At 47.6% G+C, this 14,707-nt stretch overlaps 1 protein-coding gene across 3 annotated transcripts in view; it reads right to left on the reverse strand.

Annotated features, from left to right (window-relative positions):
- The window catches only part of KIF6 (kinesin family member 6), a 436,353-nt gene that overhangs the window by 99,676 nt on the left and 321,970 nt on the right, over positions 1-14,707 (reverse strand). The gene's annotated exons all lie outside the window — the stretch shown is intronic.

Here is a 14,707-nt window from a genome sequence, read left to right on the forward strand (position 1 = left end):
TTAGGTCTACAAAACAGCAGTATCTTGAGTCCACTCCAACCAAAACAGTTCACATTTAGCTTTGCAGATGTTATACAGGATGCAGAATACCCCAATAGTATGAACATTATTGGCTATGCTATCAACCAAACAGTGCTGTAGGCAGCACCATCCTGCCATAAGCCTGCCAAATGCATACTCTTATCATCATCCTACGGCTGCTAAGAGTGCAATTAAAACTCCTTTTGACAGGTCCTTTTAGACTGAGGTACAATTTTATGAGCTATGGCAGGAGAGCCTAAGCAGGGCCCCTTCAAATAACAGTGGAAAAAACCACCATCATTGATAATTGTGTCATTTGAGAGAAATATGGTCTCTGCTGCTTGTCTACAGAGATAAACCCCAAATATCTTCAGAACCTTGGCATCATGAGCTTTACATCTCACTTTTTGTGTTCACGAACCTGCCTTTGTGGTTGATCAAAGCTTGCATAATAATTTAGCTGTATCCTTTGCAGCTGTGACACTTTTGATGGGCAAACTAGAGGCAATGAGCACCATTAATGACTTTTGCAAACATAATGGAGAGCCCAGCCTCTGAAAGCCAGGTATTATTTTTGAGACACTGGTTATGCTCACCACTCAACAGTGAAGTGTCTTACAGGACCCTATTACTAAAGTACCAACAATTGACTTAACCAGATTGGTTCAGCATGGCCCTATAGCAGTCTAGGATAGCTAGCTGCTGGAAGGCACTATTTATGTTCTTCTGGATTGGTATGGCCACTGCCATTTGTGTATCCTGGTGCTGGAAGGTTAAGGTAAACTCTTTACATAGCTCCAGACAAGGTTCCTTGGGTGAATCTGGTATCTTTTATTAGACCAACCCAAATGGCTGGCGAATAGTTATTAAGCAAGCTTTTGAGTTCAAAAACCCTTCATCAGGCTAAGGAAGTTTCAGCAGTTGGTGTGTGCTCTTCCTGGACGGAATGAAAAGTAAAGAAGCTGGCGGCTGGGCTGGTATGCATACAAGAGAGATAGTCAGTGAAAATGTAGATTGAAGAGTCAGTGGGTGAGAGACAGGCGGGGGGGGGGGAGAGAGAGAGAGAAGGGGGATGAAAGTGGAGAGATACCTGGGGAGTCAGTTGCCAGGCAGGTTATAAATGTGTCATAAATCCAATGTCTATATTTAGTCCATGATTTTTAGTATCCAGGAGGTTGATGAAGTGGAGTTCATAGGCTTATCTCTGGTTAGTGTTGTGTAAGTTTCCTTTGAGGATCAGGACTGAGAGATTGGAGAGAGAGTGGTTTTCTTGTGAGAAACGTGCCCCCACAGGTACCTGGGTATTTCTGTCTTTGATAGATTTCCGGTGTGCGTTCATTCTGGTGCGCAGTTGTTGCTTGGTCTCTCCTATGTATTTTCCATCAGGGCATTTGGTGCATTGGATGAAGTATATTACATTTCTGGAGGTGCAGCTGTAAGATCCAGGAACGCTGATGGTTCTGTTGTGGGGTGCAGTAATTGCGGGGGTGGTGGAGATGTGTTGGCAGGTTTTGCATTTCTTGTCATGGCACGGTCTGGATCCTTTTGGTGTGTTCTGGGCTTGAGGAAGTTTGCTTCTGGTGATGAGGTTGGCGAGGTTCGGTGCTTGTTTGAAGGCCAGGATGGGTGGCTCTGGGAAGATCTTTTTAAGAATAGGGTCTCTTTCTAGTATGGGTTGCAATTGTTTGAGGATTTTCCGTCCAGGTTCAAGGGAGGGGTGATAGGTCATAACCAGCGGTGTGCGATTTGTGGGGGGTTTTCTTCTGTACTGCAGCAGTTCTTCACATGGTATCCGGGTGGCTCTTTCAAACGTGCGATCTCTCTCTCTGGAGGAGTGTCCTTGCTGGGTGAAAGCCTTTTTAAGATTGGCGAGGTGGCAATCCCGGGTGTTCTCTTCAGTGCAAATGCGGTGGTATCTGAGGGCTTGGCTATATATCACAGCTTTTTTGGTGTGTTTAGGGTGATTGCTGCTTCTGTGCAGATATGTATGTTCATCTGTGGGTTTCTTGTATAACGTGGTCTGTATTTTATCATTCTGGATACTGATCATCATGTCTAAAAAGGAGATGCGGGTGCTGGAGTATTCTAGAGAAAGTTGGATGGAGGGATGGTGATTGTTGAATTTCTGATCGAACTCAATCAGAGATTGTAGGTTTTCAGTCCAAATGATGAAGATGTCATCAATATATCTTAAGTATAGGAAGGGTTTGATGGTGCAGTCTTTGAGGAAGTCTTCTTCCAGGTGGCTTATAAAAAGGTTAGCATACTGTGGGGCCATTTTAGTGCCCATAGCTGTTCCCATCATCTGGGAATGATCTGCGCACCAGAATGAACACACACCGGAAATCTATCAAAGACAGAAATACCCAATTACCTGTGGGGGCACACTTCTCACAAGAAAACCACTCTCTCTCCAATCTCTCAGTCCTGATCCTCAAAGGAAACTTACAAAACACTTCCCAGAGACGAGCCTATGAACTCCACTTCATCAACCTCCTGGATACTAAAAATCATGGACTAAATATAGACATTGGATTTATGACACATTATAACCTGCCTGACATCTGACTCCCCAGGTATCTCTCCACTTTCATCCCCCTTCTCTCTCTTTCTCTCTCTCTCTTCCCCCCGCCTGTCTCTCACCCATTGACTCCTCAATCTACATTTTCACTGACTATCTGTCTTGTATGCATACCAGCCCAGCCGTTGGCTTCTTTACTTTTCATTCCATCCAGGAAGAGCACACACCAACTGCTGAAACTTCCTTAGCTTGATGAAGGGTTTTTGAACTCGAAAGCTTGCTTAATAAATATTCGCCAACCATTTGGGTTGGTCTAATAAAAGATACCAGATTCACCCAACGAACCTTGTCTGCCTATGTCCTTAGACCAACACAGCTACAACCTACACCCCTGTTACACAGCTCCAGGCACAACTCTGCTTCCTCACACAGAATTCAATATTCATTCCTGGTCATCTTGGGTCCTCATGATAATGTAATCCCACTAATCTGTACTGCTTATTTTGCCCCAGAAGCACTGGTCTACACATAGCAAATGCATAGTTATAATAACAATCATCAGTGGCTTATACTTCTCAGGCATTCTCACTACTACCACTATCATCACCTTCTGAAGGAAAGATAAAGCCACTATCTACCCATTTTCCAGATTCTTGACCAGCATCCTGCAATAACAGAACAGTTGTGATCATAAAAAAGCCTTACCCCAGCACTGTATCCACAGCTTGCCTGGCTGGAGCAAACAACAGCAAGGAACAGAATTCTATTTCCCTTTGGACATTAAATGTCAGTTCTGTAGCTGCAGAAGTATAGTTTTTGCCACTTAGGGTTCACCATTCTGCTATCTCTGCTTTATGAACATGTAAGTGAATGCATGCAGACTGAGTATACACAGTAGGCTATATGCACACATCTGAGTGTAAGTCTCAGAAAAAGCCTGGGGGAGGCCAATACTCCCACGTTTAAGACCCATAACTAAGATACTTACCCAGGAAGCTCAAGATATTGGTTCTAAGGTCTTCTCTCTCACTGGAAGTTCAAGCACTCATTTCTGACTTCCTAGTACAATGATCAAATTACCATGTTACAGCACAGGCACTATCCAATTCTCTTTTCAGCATTCCTTTTGAAGCTGAACCACTGCCTTTTACATTTAGTAGTAATGGGATAAAATGATGGGGAGCACTGCACTGGAGAAGCTTCTGTCTCATGAGGAGCAAGGGTCTAGGTCTGTACCCAGACTAACATGTCCATCTCACTAAGCTCTTCTCTCTGGCCCGATATATCTCCCTCTTTTGACTGCCCAGGGGAGCAGCTTCAAAAGAAGAGCTAGCTAATGCCTAATTTGTGGTGTGGTGGTTAGAGAACTATGCTGAGAAATCAGAGAAATGCACTTTCAAGCCTCCCTCTCAGCAGCGGGGTCTGCAGTTTGATTTTCCTGCTTCCTGAACATGTGCTTTAATAACAGCTATCTGGGTTACAATGTGAGAGCTGCCTTTCTCCTCCACCCTTGTCCACTAGCCATCAGTCTCTGGCTAGCTATGTTTTTGTGACTTGGATGCAGGGACACACCCAGAATAGATGAGTAACCACACAGCTGCCCAGCCGATATGGTGGCCTACCATGCATGCTTTGTCTATATGTTTGTTTACACATCTACAGTTGCAGGGGAAACAGAATCATAAACTGTGTTACTGGCAAAAGTGCCACATACATGGCTAGAGAACTGCCAGTTAGACTCAGAAAAGGAAAAGAGAATTCCTTCCAAGATGAATGTGAAGATGAAAGAGCTTTGATTAAATGTGCTGGTGAGCAAAGAACACTTCCACAACCTGGCTCCAGCTAGTAAGACAGCAAATACCCAAGCATAAGCTCTCAGTAATCCTACCACTGTACACGTATCAATGAAATGTGAATAACTGCAATCTGGCAGGTTGGCTTACCACACGTACACTGTGCAATCTCCACAAATCTTGTGCTGCTTTTCTGGGGCCCGGATCTCCTATGCCAGGGGTGGAAAACCTGTGGCACCCATGCCACAAGTGGCACTGGCAACCTCTGCATGTGGCACATGGCTGATAGGGGACAGGACAGTAGAAAGCAGAGCAGCACATCAAGCAGAAGGGGACTAGAGTGGCACTCAGGGAGGATGCAGGGCTAATTTGTGGCATAACTGCCAACCAGGCTGGTTCCCACTGCCCTATGGCCTGAACTGTGACAGCATAACTTTTTCAGAAACCTTCAGGCAGGCTGCTCACGGGTACCAAAGGCCTTGTTACACATTGCGCTTTAAACTAATCAAATGCTAATCGGTGTTAGTGTGAGTCTGAGTTTAGAAAACTTTGGGCCATATGACATGGTAATTTTGGGCAGCTCCTGGTGTTTTTAGCACCTGGACTGTCCGCACATTAATACCTAAAACTAGTTTTAAGCACTTGCTAGGTGGCTCCAAGTTGCACCACTCCAGGGCAGGATTACCTCATAGATTTCATAGACATTAGGGCTGGAAGGGACCTTGGAAGATCATTGAGTCCAGCCCCCTGCCCCAGGGGCAGGAAATCAGCAGGGATCATAGGATCCCAGCAAGATAAACATCCAAATGTCTCTTGAAGGTGTTCAAAGTGGGTACTCCCCCCCACACTTATTTGTGGCTGCCTACATTGTCTGTCCTGGGATAGCAGGCAGGGAAGGGTTAATCAGCCTGCCTGGCCACCACCACCACTGCTGTTTTCTGGGTAGGCTCAGGCCAGAGAAAAGCAGCAACCCAGCAGTGGGGGCAGTGGCCAGGCAGGCAGGTTAACCTTTCCTGACTGCTCCCCTGGGACAGACAGCAGGCAGCCACAAGCAAGCAGGAGGTGGGAGGGTGCAGCCCCAGAGGATGGGGGTGGAGGTGGGGAAGTTCAGAAAGGGGGGTGGGATCTGGATTTTTACCTTTCAGTTCTTCAGGTCCCTGCAGGTTTGAATATATGACAGCTCCAAACTCGAGCTAGCATTGACACTGCTCAACGTTTGCACGGCTCCCAGTGTAACAGGTAACAAGGTCCTTACCCTTTCAGGCTAAAAACCTTCTCTGACAGTCCCTGACCTGCACAGCTGTGACTTGCCACTAGAGGCTTGTGAGCAAGGGCCTGACTAGAAGATTCATAGATGTTAGGGTCAGAAGGGACCTCAATAGATCATCGAGTCCGACCCCCTGCATAAGCAGGAAAGAGTGCTGGGTCTAGATGACCGCAGCTAGATACTCATCTAACCTCTTCTTGAAGACCCCCAGGGTAGGGGAGAGCACCACCTCCCTTGGGAGCCCGTTCCAGACCTTGGCCACTCGAACTGTGAAGAAGTTTTTCCTAATGTCCAATCTAAATCTGCTGTCTACTAGCTTGTGGCCATTATTTCTTGTAACCCCCGGGGGCGCCTTGGTGAATAAATCCTCACCAATTCCCTTCTGTGCCCCCGTGATGAACTTATAGGCAGCCACAAGGTCGCCTCTCAACCTTCTCTTGCGGAGGCTGAAAAGGTCTAGTTTCTCTAGTCTCTCCTCATAGGGCTTGGTCTGCAGGCCCTTGACCATACGAGTGGCCCTTCTCTGGACCCTCTCCAGGTTATCCGCATCCCTCTTGAAGTGTGGCGCCCAGAATTGCACGCAGTACTCCAACTGCGGTCTGACCAGCGCCCAATAGAGGGATAGTATCACCTCCTTGGACCTATTCGTCATGCATCTGCTGATGCACGATAAAGTGCCATTGGCTTTTTTGATGGCTTCGTCACACTGCCGACTCATGTTCATCTTGGAGTCCACTAGGACTCCAAGAACCCTTTCCACCTCTGTGCCACCCAGCAGGTCATTCCCTAGGCTGTAGGTGTGCTGGACATTTTTCCTCCCTAGGTGCAGCACTTTGCATTTCTCCTTGTTGAACTGCATCCTGTTGTTTTCTGCCCACTTGTCCAACCTATCCAGGTCTGCCTGCAGCTGTTCCCTGCCCTCCGGCGTGTCCACATCTCCCCATAGCTTTGTGTCATCTGCAAACTTGGACAGAGTACATTTCACTCCCTTGTCCAAGTCACTGATGAAGACATTAAAGAGTATCAGTCCAAGGACCGAGCCCTGCGGGACCCCACTGCCCACACTCTTCCAGGTCAAGACCAACCCATCCACCACAACTCTCTGGGTGCGGCCCTCTAGCCAATTCGCCACCCACCGGACTGTGTAGTCATCCACATCACAGCCTCTTAACTTGTTCACCAGTATGGGGTGGGATACCATATCGAAGGCCTTCCTGAAGTCTAAGTATACAACATCCACCCCTCCTCCTGTGTCCAGGTGTTTTGTAACCTGGTCATAGAAAGAGACTAGATTGGTCAGGCACGATCTGCCCGCCACAAACCTGTGCTGGTTTCCCCTCAGCATAATTTGCCCTGCCGGGCTCTCACAAATGTGAGCCTTGATAATTTTTTCAAAGACTTTACCAAGGATGGAGGTGAGACTGACTGGCCTATAGTTGCCCGGGTCCTCCTTCCTCCCCTTTTTGAAAATGGGGACCACATTAGCCCTTTTCCAGTCCTCCGGGACTTGGCCCGTGCGCCACGAGCGTTCGAATATTCCCGCCAGTGGCTCTGCAATGTCGTCAGCCAGTGCCTTCAGCACCCTCGGATGGAGCTCATCCGGGCCTGCCGACTTAAAGGCATCCAGTTCTTCCAAGTGACTCTGCACCATCTCAGGATCTACGCATGGAAGTCTGGTGCCCTGCTGCTGTCTCTCTACAACCCCAGTGAGAGACTTGTCGTGTCCCTCACTTAGGAACACTGAGGCAAAGAACTCGTTGAGGAGTTCAGCCTTGTCCCCCCTGTCTGTCACCAATTGTTTCTGCCCATTTAGCAGGGGTCCTATTCCTCCCTGGGCCTTCCTTTTACTCCCTATATATCTAAAAAAACAATTTCTTATTGTCTTTTACTTGGGTTGCCATCCTCAGCTCCATGGTAGCTTTGGCCCGCCTAACTGCCTCCCTACAAGCACGAGCAGAGGAGGTATATTCATCTTTAGTGATCTCACCTTGTTTCCACTTTTTATGTGCTCCCCTTTTGGCCCTTAGGCTGCCCTGGATTTCTCTGGTCAGCCATGGAAGCCTCCTGGCCTCTTTCCCTCTTTTGCCTCACTCGGGGATCGTCTTGCTTTGTGCCTGAAGGATCGTTTCCTTAAGGCACAGCCACCCTTCTTGGGCTCCCATCCCTTCAAAACTCCTACTCTGCAGTGCGTTCTTGACTAATCGCCTGAGTTCATTGAGATCAGCTTTCCTAAAGTCTAGCACTTTCACCCTACTAGTTACCTTACCCACTCGCCGTCTTATGTTGAATTCTATTATTAAGTGATCACTGTCCCCCAAATGGCTACCGATCTGGAGGTCCCCTACCATGTCATCCCCTGTTGCCAAAACCAGATCCAGTATGGCATTCCCCCTAGTGGGACCATGCACCTCCTGTGTCAGGTGGAGGTCCTGTACACAGGTTAGGAACCTGCGTGAGCGATGGGACCTTGCTGTCTGCGTCTCCCAGCAGATGTCCGGGTAGTTTAGGTCCCCCATGACTACCGCCTCTTTAGCTTTTATGGTCTCCAAGAGTTGCCTCAGGAGCCCCGCATCTATTTCTTCCCCTTGATGTGGGGGTCTGTAGCAGACCCCTACCACCAAATCCCTTTCTCCTTGCCCCCCATGTAACCTAACCCACAATCCTTCTACTTCCTCAACCTTGGATTCTGTCTTGATGAGGGTTGATGTATATTGCTCACTGACATAAAGTGCAACCCCCCCCCCCCTTTCTTCCCTGACCTGTCCTTTCTGTACAATCTATAGCCCTCAATATGTACCGCCCAGTCGTGGGACAAATCCCACCAGGTTTCTGTTAGCCCCACTAAGTCATAGGTGTTTAGTGCAAGCAGGAGCGCTAGTTCATCCTGCTTGTTCCCCATGCTCCTAGCATTAGTATATAGGCACTTGAGCCCTGCGACTGGTGCCTTTGCCGCCCCCCTGCTCCGAGTCCCAGGAGGTACAGATGGGAGTTGTCCACACAGCAGAGAAGTGTGTAGGGAGGGGACACTGCATCCTGGGATGCTAGAGGACTCAAACTTTGGCAGCTTATCTCTGGGGAATGGCCACACATTTGTGGAACATGAGCTGGGTAACATGGCTCAGAGATAAACCTGCTCCAGAGTGGCATAACTTTAAGATGCCTAAGGGTGCTTAAAACAAGTATACATGTCTTAATGTATTGACAATCCAGGGGTTAAAAGCTTCCTGAGCTGCCTAAAATCAGTGTGTAACAAGGCCCTGATTCTTTTATATGTATTCTTTTCTTTCAATTTCTGAGCTGTAATTACAGAGGCCCATCCTGAGTGATGACTCATATTACAAATAATAACATAGAAGAAATCATAAATAGATTTTCTTCAGTGCAACCCTGCCTGAACAACCCTAGAAAAGTGAGGAGCTGTGCAGCATGCCCAGAAGTTTAACATTACTAGGCACTCAGACCAAATGGGGAACAAGTTTCAAAACTCAGAACCCTTCCTCAGAATCCTTCCTACAGAGCAGACCTGCCAGCAGAACTTTTCCATTTCTATTAAAGGAGCTCAGGCTGATTTCAACTCTGGCAGCATATTATTATTCATCTCTATTATTTTAGTTTCTAGGGAGAAAGTGATCCATCAGGTGACCTGGGCCAAAACCATTTCATGTTTTACAAATTAAAGTCAATACCTTGAACTCCAGCTATAAGTTGATTAGAAGCCAATGCCATGGAGCAGTGGAAAAACACAGGTTCAAAAATGCATACCCAAACCCCTAGAAATATTTGTCCATCTTCAGACAGGAGTTTCAACTGTGTACTCATACCATTCAATTACTATTCATTGGGTGCAAAGACGCAGGAGATTTCCTGTGCGGTTGCTTAATTAATGTCATAGCATCTACATGTGTACCCCTATTAGGGCACACAAAACTAATAAACTCTGCAGCAGGGTAGGACTTTTAAATAAAAGCCCTACCCTGCTCCAGAGTTTTTTTCATGTGCAGCAGCACACATATAGATGTTGCCCCGGCTGGCTGGGGCACAGGGTGCTTCAGTGTGGGGCTAGCTGGCAGGCAACCCCTATGCTGAAGCCCCAGTCGGCTGCTCCACAGCACATGGAGCCTGGTCTGAGCAGGTCAGCCTGCCAGCACAGGGCTGCTCTGACTGGGCTCCACATGCTATGACAAATAAAGTCAGGAGCAATAAGCTCTGGAGTTTATTCATGTGCATTAATCATACATGTAGAGATACCGATTATGATCCAGGTGCCACTATGTTTGTATATGTTAGGTAGCACCTTGGAATCAGTAGGGTTTCCCACACAGTGAAGAAATATTTACTCAAATATAGGAAGACATTGACTATAAGATGACCCCCCCCAATAATTAGGTTCTATATATAGAAAATTTATTAAAATTGTTGTAGTTTTCAGGTGTAGAATGTAATTATTGGAGGTTTGCCTTGAATTTCCCTCCCCCCACTGCTACAGCAAGAAAAATAGATCTGGGGTGGCTCCCTTGCCCTCGTCCCCACCCAACTTCTTCCCCCATCAGGCTCTTCCCCACCTTACTGTCAGACTCTGCTCTCCCTGAGCACATGGAAGTGAGGAGCAAATTTGAAAACACTGACCTTGAAATAAGCATGCCTGTAGTAAATTACTGTGGGTACCCATAGACTTAGTTTATCCAGAATTAATGTATTTTACCAGTTTGGAAAATGCTTGAACACAGGTAGGAACATTTTTAAAGGAGGTGTTAGGGGGAGAGTGGGTTGCAGGTGGCCAGTGCAAAGGGAGAGTGAAATTCGCCTGGCTTTCCTTGCTTGATCCCTAGGAGCCGGGCAGCCTCAGCTGTCAGGGTCTGCCTTTGCCTCTGGTCAGCTGTTTCCTCCATTCTGCTCCCCAGGGGGCTAGGGGTCCCTAATGGGGGGTACAGCTTGTCCTGTAGCTGGATGAGGAGGGAGGGGAGGGGGGGAAGGCAAGAGGATCCCAGGTGAAGTGCAGCTAGTGAAGGTGATCCTGGCTCCAGACAGGGTTGGGCAGGAAACGCATCCCCATGCAAAAGCCAGCTTTGGGGGGGGATGTACCCCATGCAATGGAGCCGCCTTGGGGGGATGCATCCCTATGCAATGGAGCCACCTGGGAGAGATGCAGGCTGGGGGGTGCACATCCCACTTTATCCTGCAGATAGAGCTGCCCGAAGATGTGTGCTCCACAGGTGTGGGCTGCTGCTATGCTGCACATGGGTTAGGGTGTGTCTAGCTGTGGGGAAAAGCAGGGTGAACCCCGCTGGCCTGTGCCCCTCACCCCAGGTGGCTCCATTGCATGGGGTGCATCTCCACAAAGCCAGCTCTATTGCATGGGGATGCATCCCCTGCCTCAGCCTTTCAGGAGCTGCGCTCTCCTTAATTAGCCATGCCTCCCCAGGATCCTCTTGCCTTCCCTACCGCCCCTCCCTTCTCTCCCAGCCATGGGACACACCCTCTGCCAGGGACCCCTCACTACCTAGGAGGTGCAGAGTGGGAGGAAACAGCTGGCCAGAGGCAGCCCTCTGCCAGCTGTGGCTGTCCGGTTCCTGGGGCTCAAGCAAGGAAAGTCAGGCAAACTTTGCCCTGATTTGCACTGGTCACCTGCAACCCACTCCCTACCTAACACCACCTTCCCCTGCTGCAATGCTCCAAGGCACCCAGGGCACCATGAGGCCAAGCCCCACAGAGGCATGGAGCAGGGGCCACAGCTCCCCATTGCCAGTCCAGGACACTGGGCTGTCACTGCCCTGCCCTGCCCACCCAGCTCTGAGCTCCCCACTGCTTGGGGCTGCCCCTGGAGCTGGGGGCAGCTCCTCGCCCACCCCTCCAAGAACTCAGGGATAAACTCAGCAGCAGTTGTGGCTCCATACTGCATGGGATGAGCAGGAGCAATTTGCTCCTGTGTTAGCATCTACATGTGTGTTCAGGTGCATTAATGTAAAGCACCATTGGATAGTACCTGTATCCATTGGTAATAGCAAACTGTGCTTCACATTAATCTACTGCACAGCAATTGCTGCGCACATGTAGATGGTGATAATTTACTGCACATTAGATTAGTTTAATGTGCAGTAAAGTGCATGTGTAGATGTGTGCACAATGCAAATTAGTCCAAAGCCAAAAAGGCTCATGACTTACCGTATAGTTCTGTGGGCTGGGCACCAGCAGAGTCAACAGCATTTCAAGCCATGGTGATCCCATAGCTCATCACTGCTCAGTATCTGAATCCAGATACCTCCCCCAAGATCCATGTGTTAATTAGCCCCCACTCATGACTGGAACTGGGTGTTCTTGTTATGAGTCCTGGGATCCTCCAAAAATTTACATATAGATGAAACACAGGGCAACCTGCCCCAGCTCTACGTCATCAAGGGTAGGACCACACTAATCATATCCACCAGGCTTAGAGAGGGAGTGACAGAGGGATTCTGGGTGTTTAGGGACCTGTTTGGTGATGTTTGCCAGGCATTTAAGACTGGTGAAGAAGCAGGAATCATTGGAAATGGGATAGAAACATGCAGCTCAGCTGTGGGAGTGAAGAGGAAGTTGAAATGTATGCAATGTAGTGGCTCACCATGACTTGAAGAGAGTCAGTGGTGAGGGGGACTGTGCTAAATGGGCAGTACTATATCTATCTGTCTATCTTATTATAATAGGCTGCCCTAACCTACCCTAGGGGTCAGGGAAATACCATGATCACTAACATGGTTTTCTTATTGGCTGGGGAAAACCATGAACATGGCAAGGGGTAGTACTCTAGCTGAGGTAATGCATAGTTAGTCTCCCACTTTCACTTCCAGTGGGAAGATCTTGGCTATATGCCAACTTTATGAAAATGGGAGACTCCTCCCTAGCCTGCTCCTGTGGCCATACGGCTGAGGGCAAGTGAAACTCGGGGGCATGTGAACCCCAAAGCCCCTGGGGTTGGGCCTGGCCATAGGATGCCCACCAAAGGATTTAGAAGTATCTGAAGTCCCAGGCGGAGATGGAGGATGGTTGCTGGTATCAGGGCCACATATGGTTCTTGAATGACTCACATGGATTTGGAATTGATTTGACTTGGGACATGAAAAATTTTCCTTAAAAAAAAAAAAGGAAAAAAAAAAAAGAAAAAGTTCAGCCTTTTGGCTAAGATCAAATGCAGCACCAAGGGGAGGGTGTCCAGGCTGACTCCGATCCTTCTGGTGCCAGCCTGGTGGCCGCTCACTGTGGAGGGAACATCTGCCTGTTTTGTGTTTTTTTGGGGGTTGATTTTTTAAGGGCCACACCAAGAGACGAAAAAAAAAAGAAAAAGAGTTCCCTTCAGTATGTTCGCCCAATGGACCATGTGTTTTATAGTTATGATTAGTGTTGGCTGCATTTAATCGGCTTCATAGTTGGTTTCCATTACTGAGCACATGCTGCTTTTGGCAGCAGTTCAAAGATAGACAATGTATTTAATGAGCTCTCCTTGCATGTGAATATGAGATGAGGAGCTCTCCCCCATGCTGAGTGGGGGAATAAAAACCTCATCTTATATTGAGTAAATACAGTATTTGTCATGGAGCCATAAGAAGAACTTGGTCCTCAGACAAGTATCTAGGGGAACAGGCCCAGTTTTTCTGCTAAGCCCTAAGGGCTCCTCTTTTTGCAACAAGAAACTTGATACCTCCACTACTCTGAAAATGAGCCCTGGCTTTACCAGTGTTGTTTTTTGCCACAGCTCTGTCAGCAAGTGCAAAAGAAAATGAACCCCTGTTTAAGAATTAGCATCTTTAGAAGCTATGCAAACAGATGTTTACAGTTATACAGGACACTCTTTTCAAAACCTGACAGCTTTTTTGGCTTACTAGAACATGGATTTTAGGGTCTTTAGTCTGGAATGGAAAAGGAAGGCTTTTAGGCATGTCCATGCTGGCAGCATTATCTGCCTCTCTGCCCCTGAAAAACAAGGACATATCTTTCCACGCTGAGCAGCGGAGTTTTTAGCACACAGTGTCCTGATACCTGGGTTCTTTGTTTCAAGCACTCATAATGTTGTTTGTACATATTTTGCATCTGCTAAGTATTGAAAGTTAACACCTGGTTATCTTTTAGTGTACTGCTAAGGTAACTCATTTACATTCAGACATGCCTGTGAGACCAACACTCACCTTTTATTCCACTGTCCTTGAGAGGAAGTTAATGCTTTTATGCCTAGTAGGTCACAACATAAAACTGAGTCATAGAATCATAGAAAGTTAGGGTTGAAAGGGACCTCAGGAGGTCATCTAGTCCAACCCCCTGCTCAAAGCATGACCATCCTCAACTACATCACCCCAGCCAAAGCTTTGTCTAGCCAGCTTCTGAAAACCTCCAAGGATAGAGCTTCCATCCCTTCTCTTGGTAACTTGTTCCAATGTTTTACTACCCTCCTAGTGAGAACATTCTTCCTAATAAATAATCTAAACCTCCCTTGCAGCAACTTTAAACAATTGCTACTTGTTCTGTCATCTGCCACCACTGAGAATAATCTAGCTCCATCCTCTTTCAAATACCCCTTCAGGTAGTTGAAGGCTGCTATCAAGTCACCTCTCAATCTCCTCTTCTCTGGAATAAATAAGCCCAGTTCCCTCAATCTTTCCTCATAAGCCATGTGTCCCAGCCTCCTCACCATTTTTGTTGCCCTCTGCTGGACTCTCTCCAATTTGTCCACATCCTTTCTGAAGTGGGGGGCCCAAAACTGAACACAGTACTCCAAATGTGGTCTCACCAATGCTGAATAGAGGGAAATAATCACTTCTCTTGACCTACTGGCAACACACCTACCAATGCAGCCCAATATGCCTTTAGCCTTCTTAGCAAAAAGGGCACAGTGCTGGCTGATATTCAGCTTATTGTTCACTGTAACCCCCAGGTCCTTTTCTGCAGAGCTGCTGCCCAACTAGTCAGCCCCCAGCCTGTACTGGTGCATGGGATTGTTCCATCCTAAGTGCAGGACTGTACCCTTGTCCTTGTTGAACCTCATGAGATTTCTTTTGGCCCAATCCTCCAATTTGTCTATGTCACTTTGAATCCTAGCCCTATCCTCCAGTGTATCTACTACTCCCTCCATCTTAGTGT

The sequence above is a fragment of the Alligator mississippiensis genome, chromosome 1 (genome assembly GCF_030867095.1).
Source record: "Alligator mississippiensis isolate rAllMis1 chromosome 1, rAllMis1, whole genome shotgun sequence".
NCBI classification, from domain to species: domain Eukaryota; kingdom Metazoa; phylum Chordata; order Crocodylia; family Alligatoridae; genus Alligator; species Alligator mississippiensis.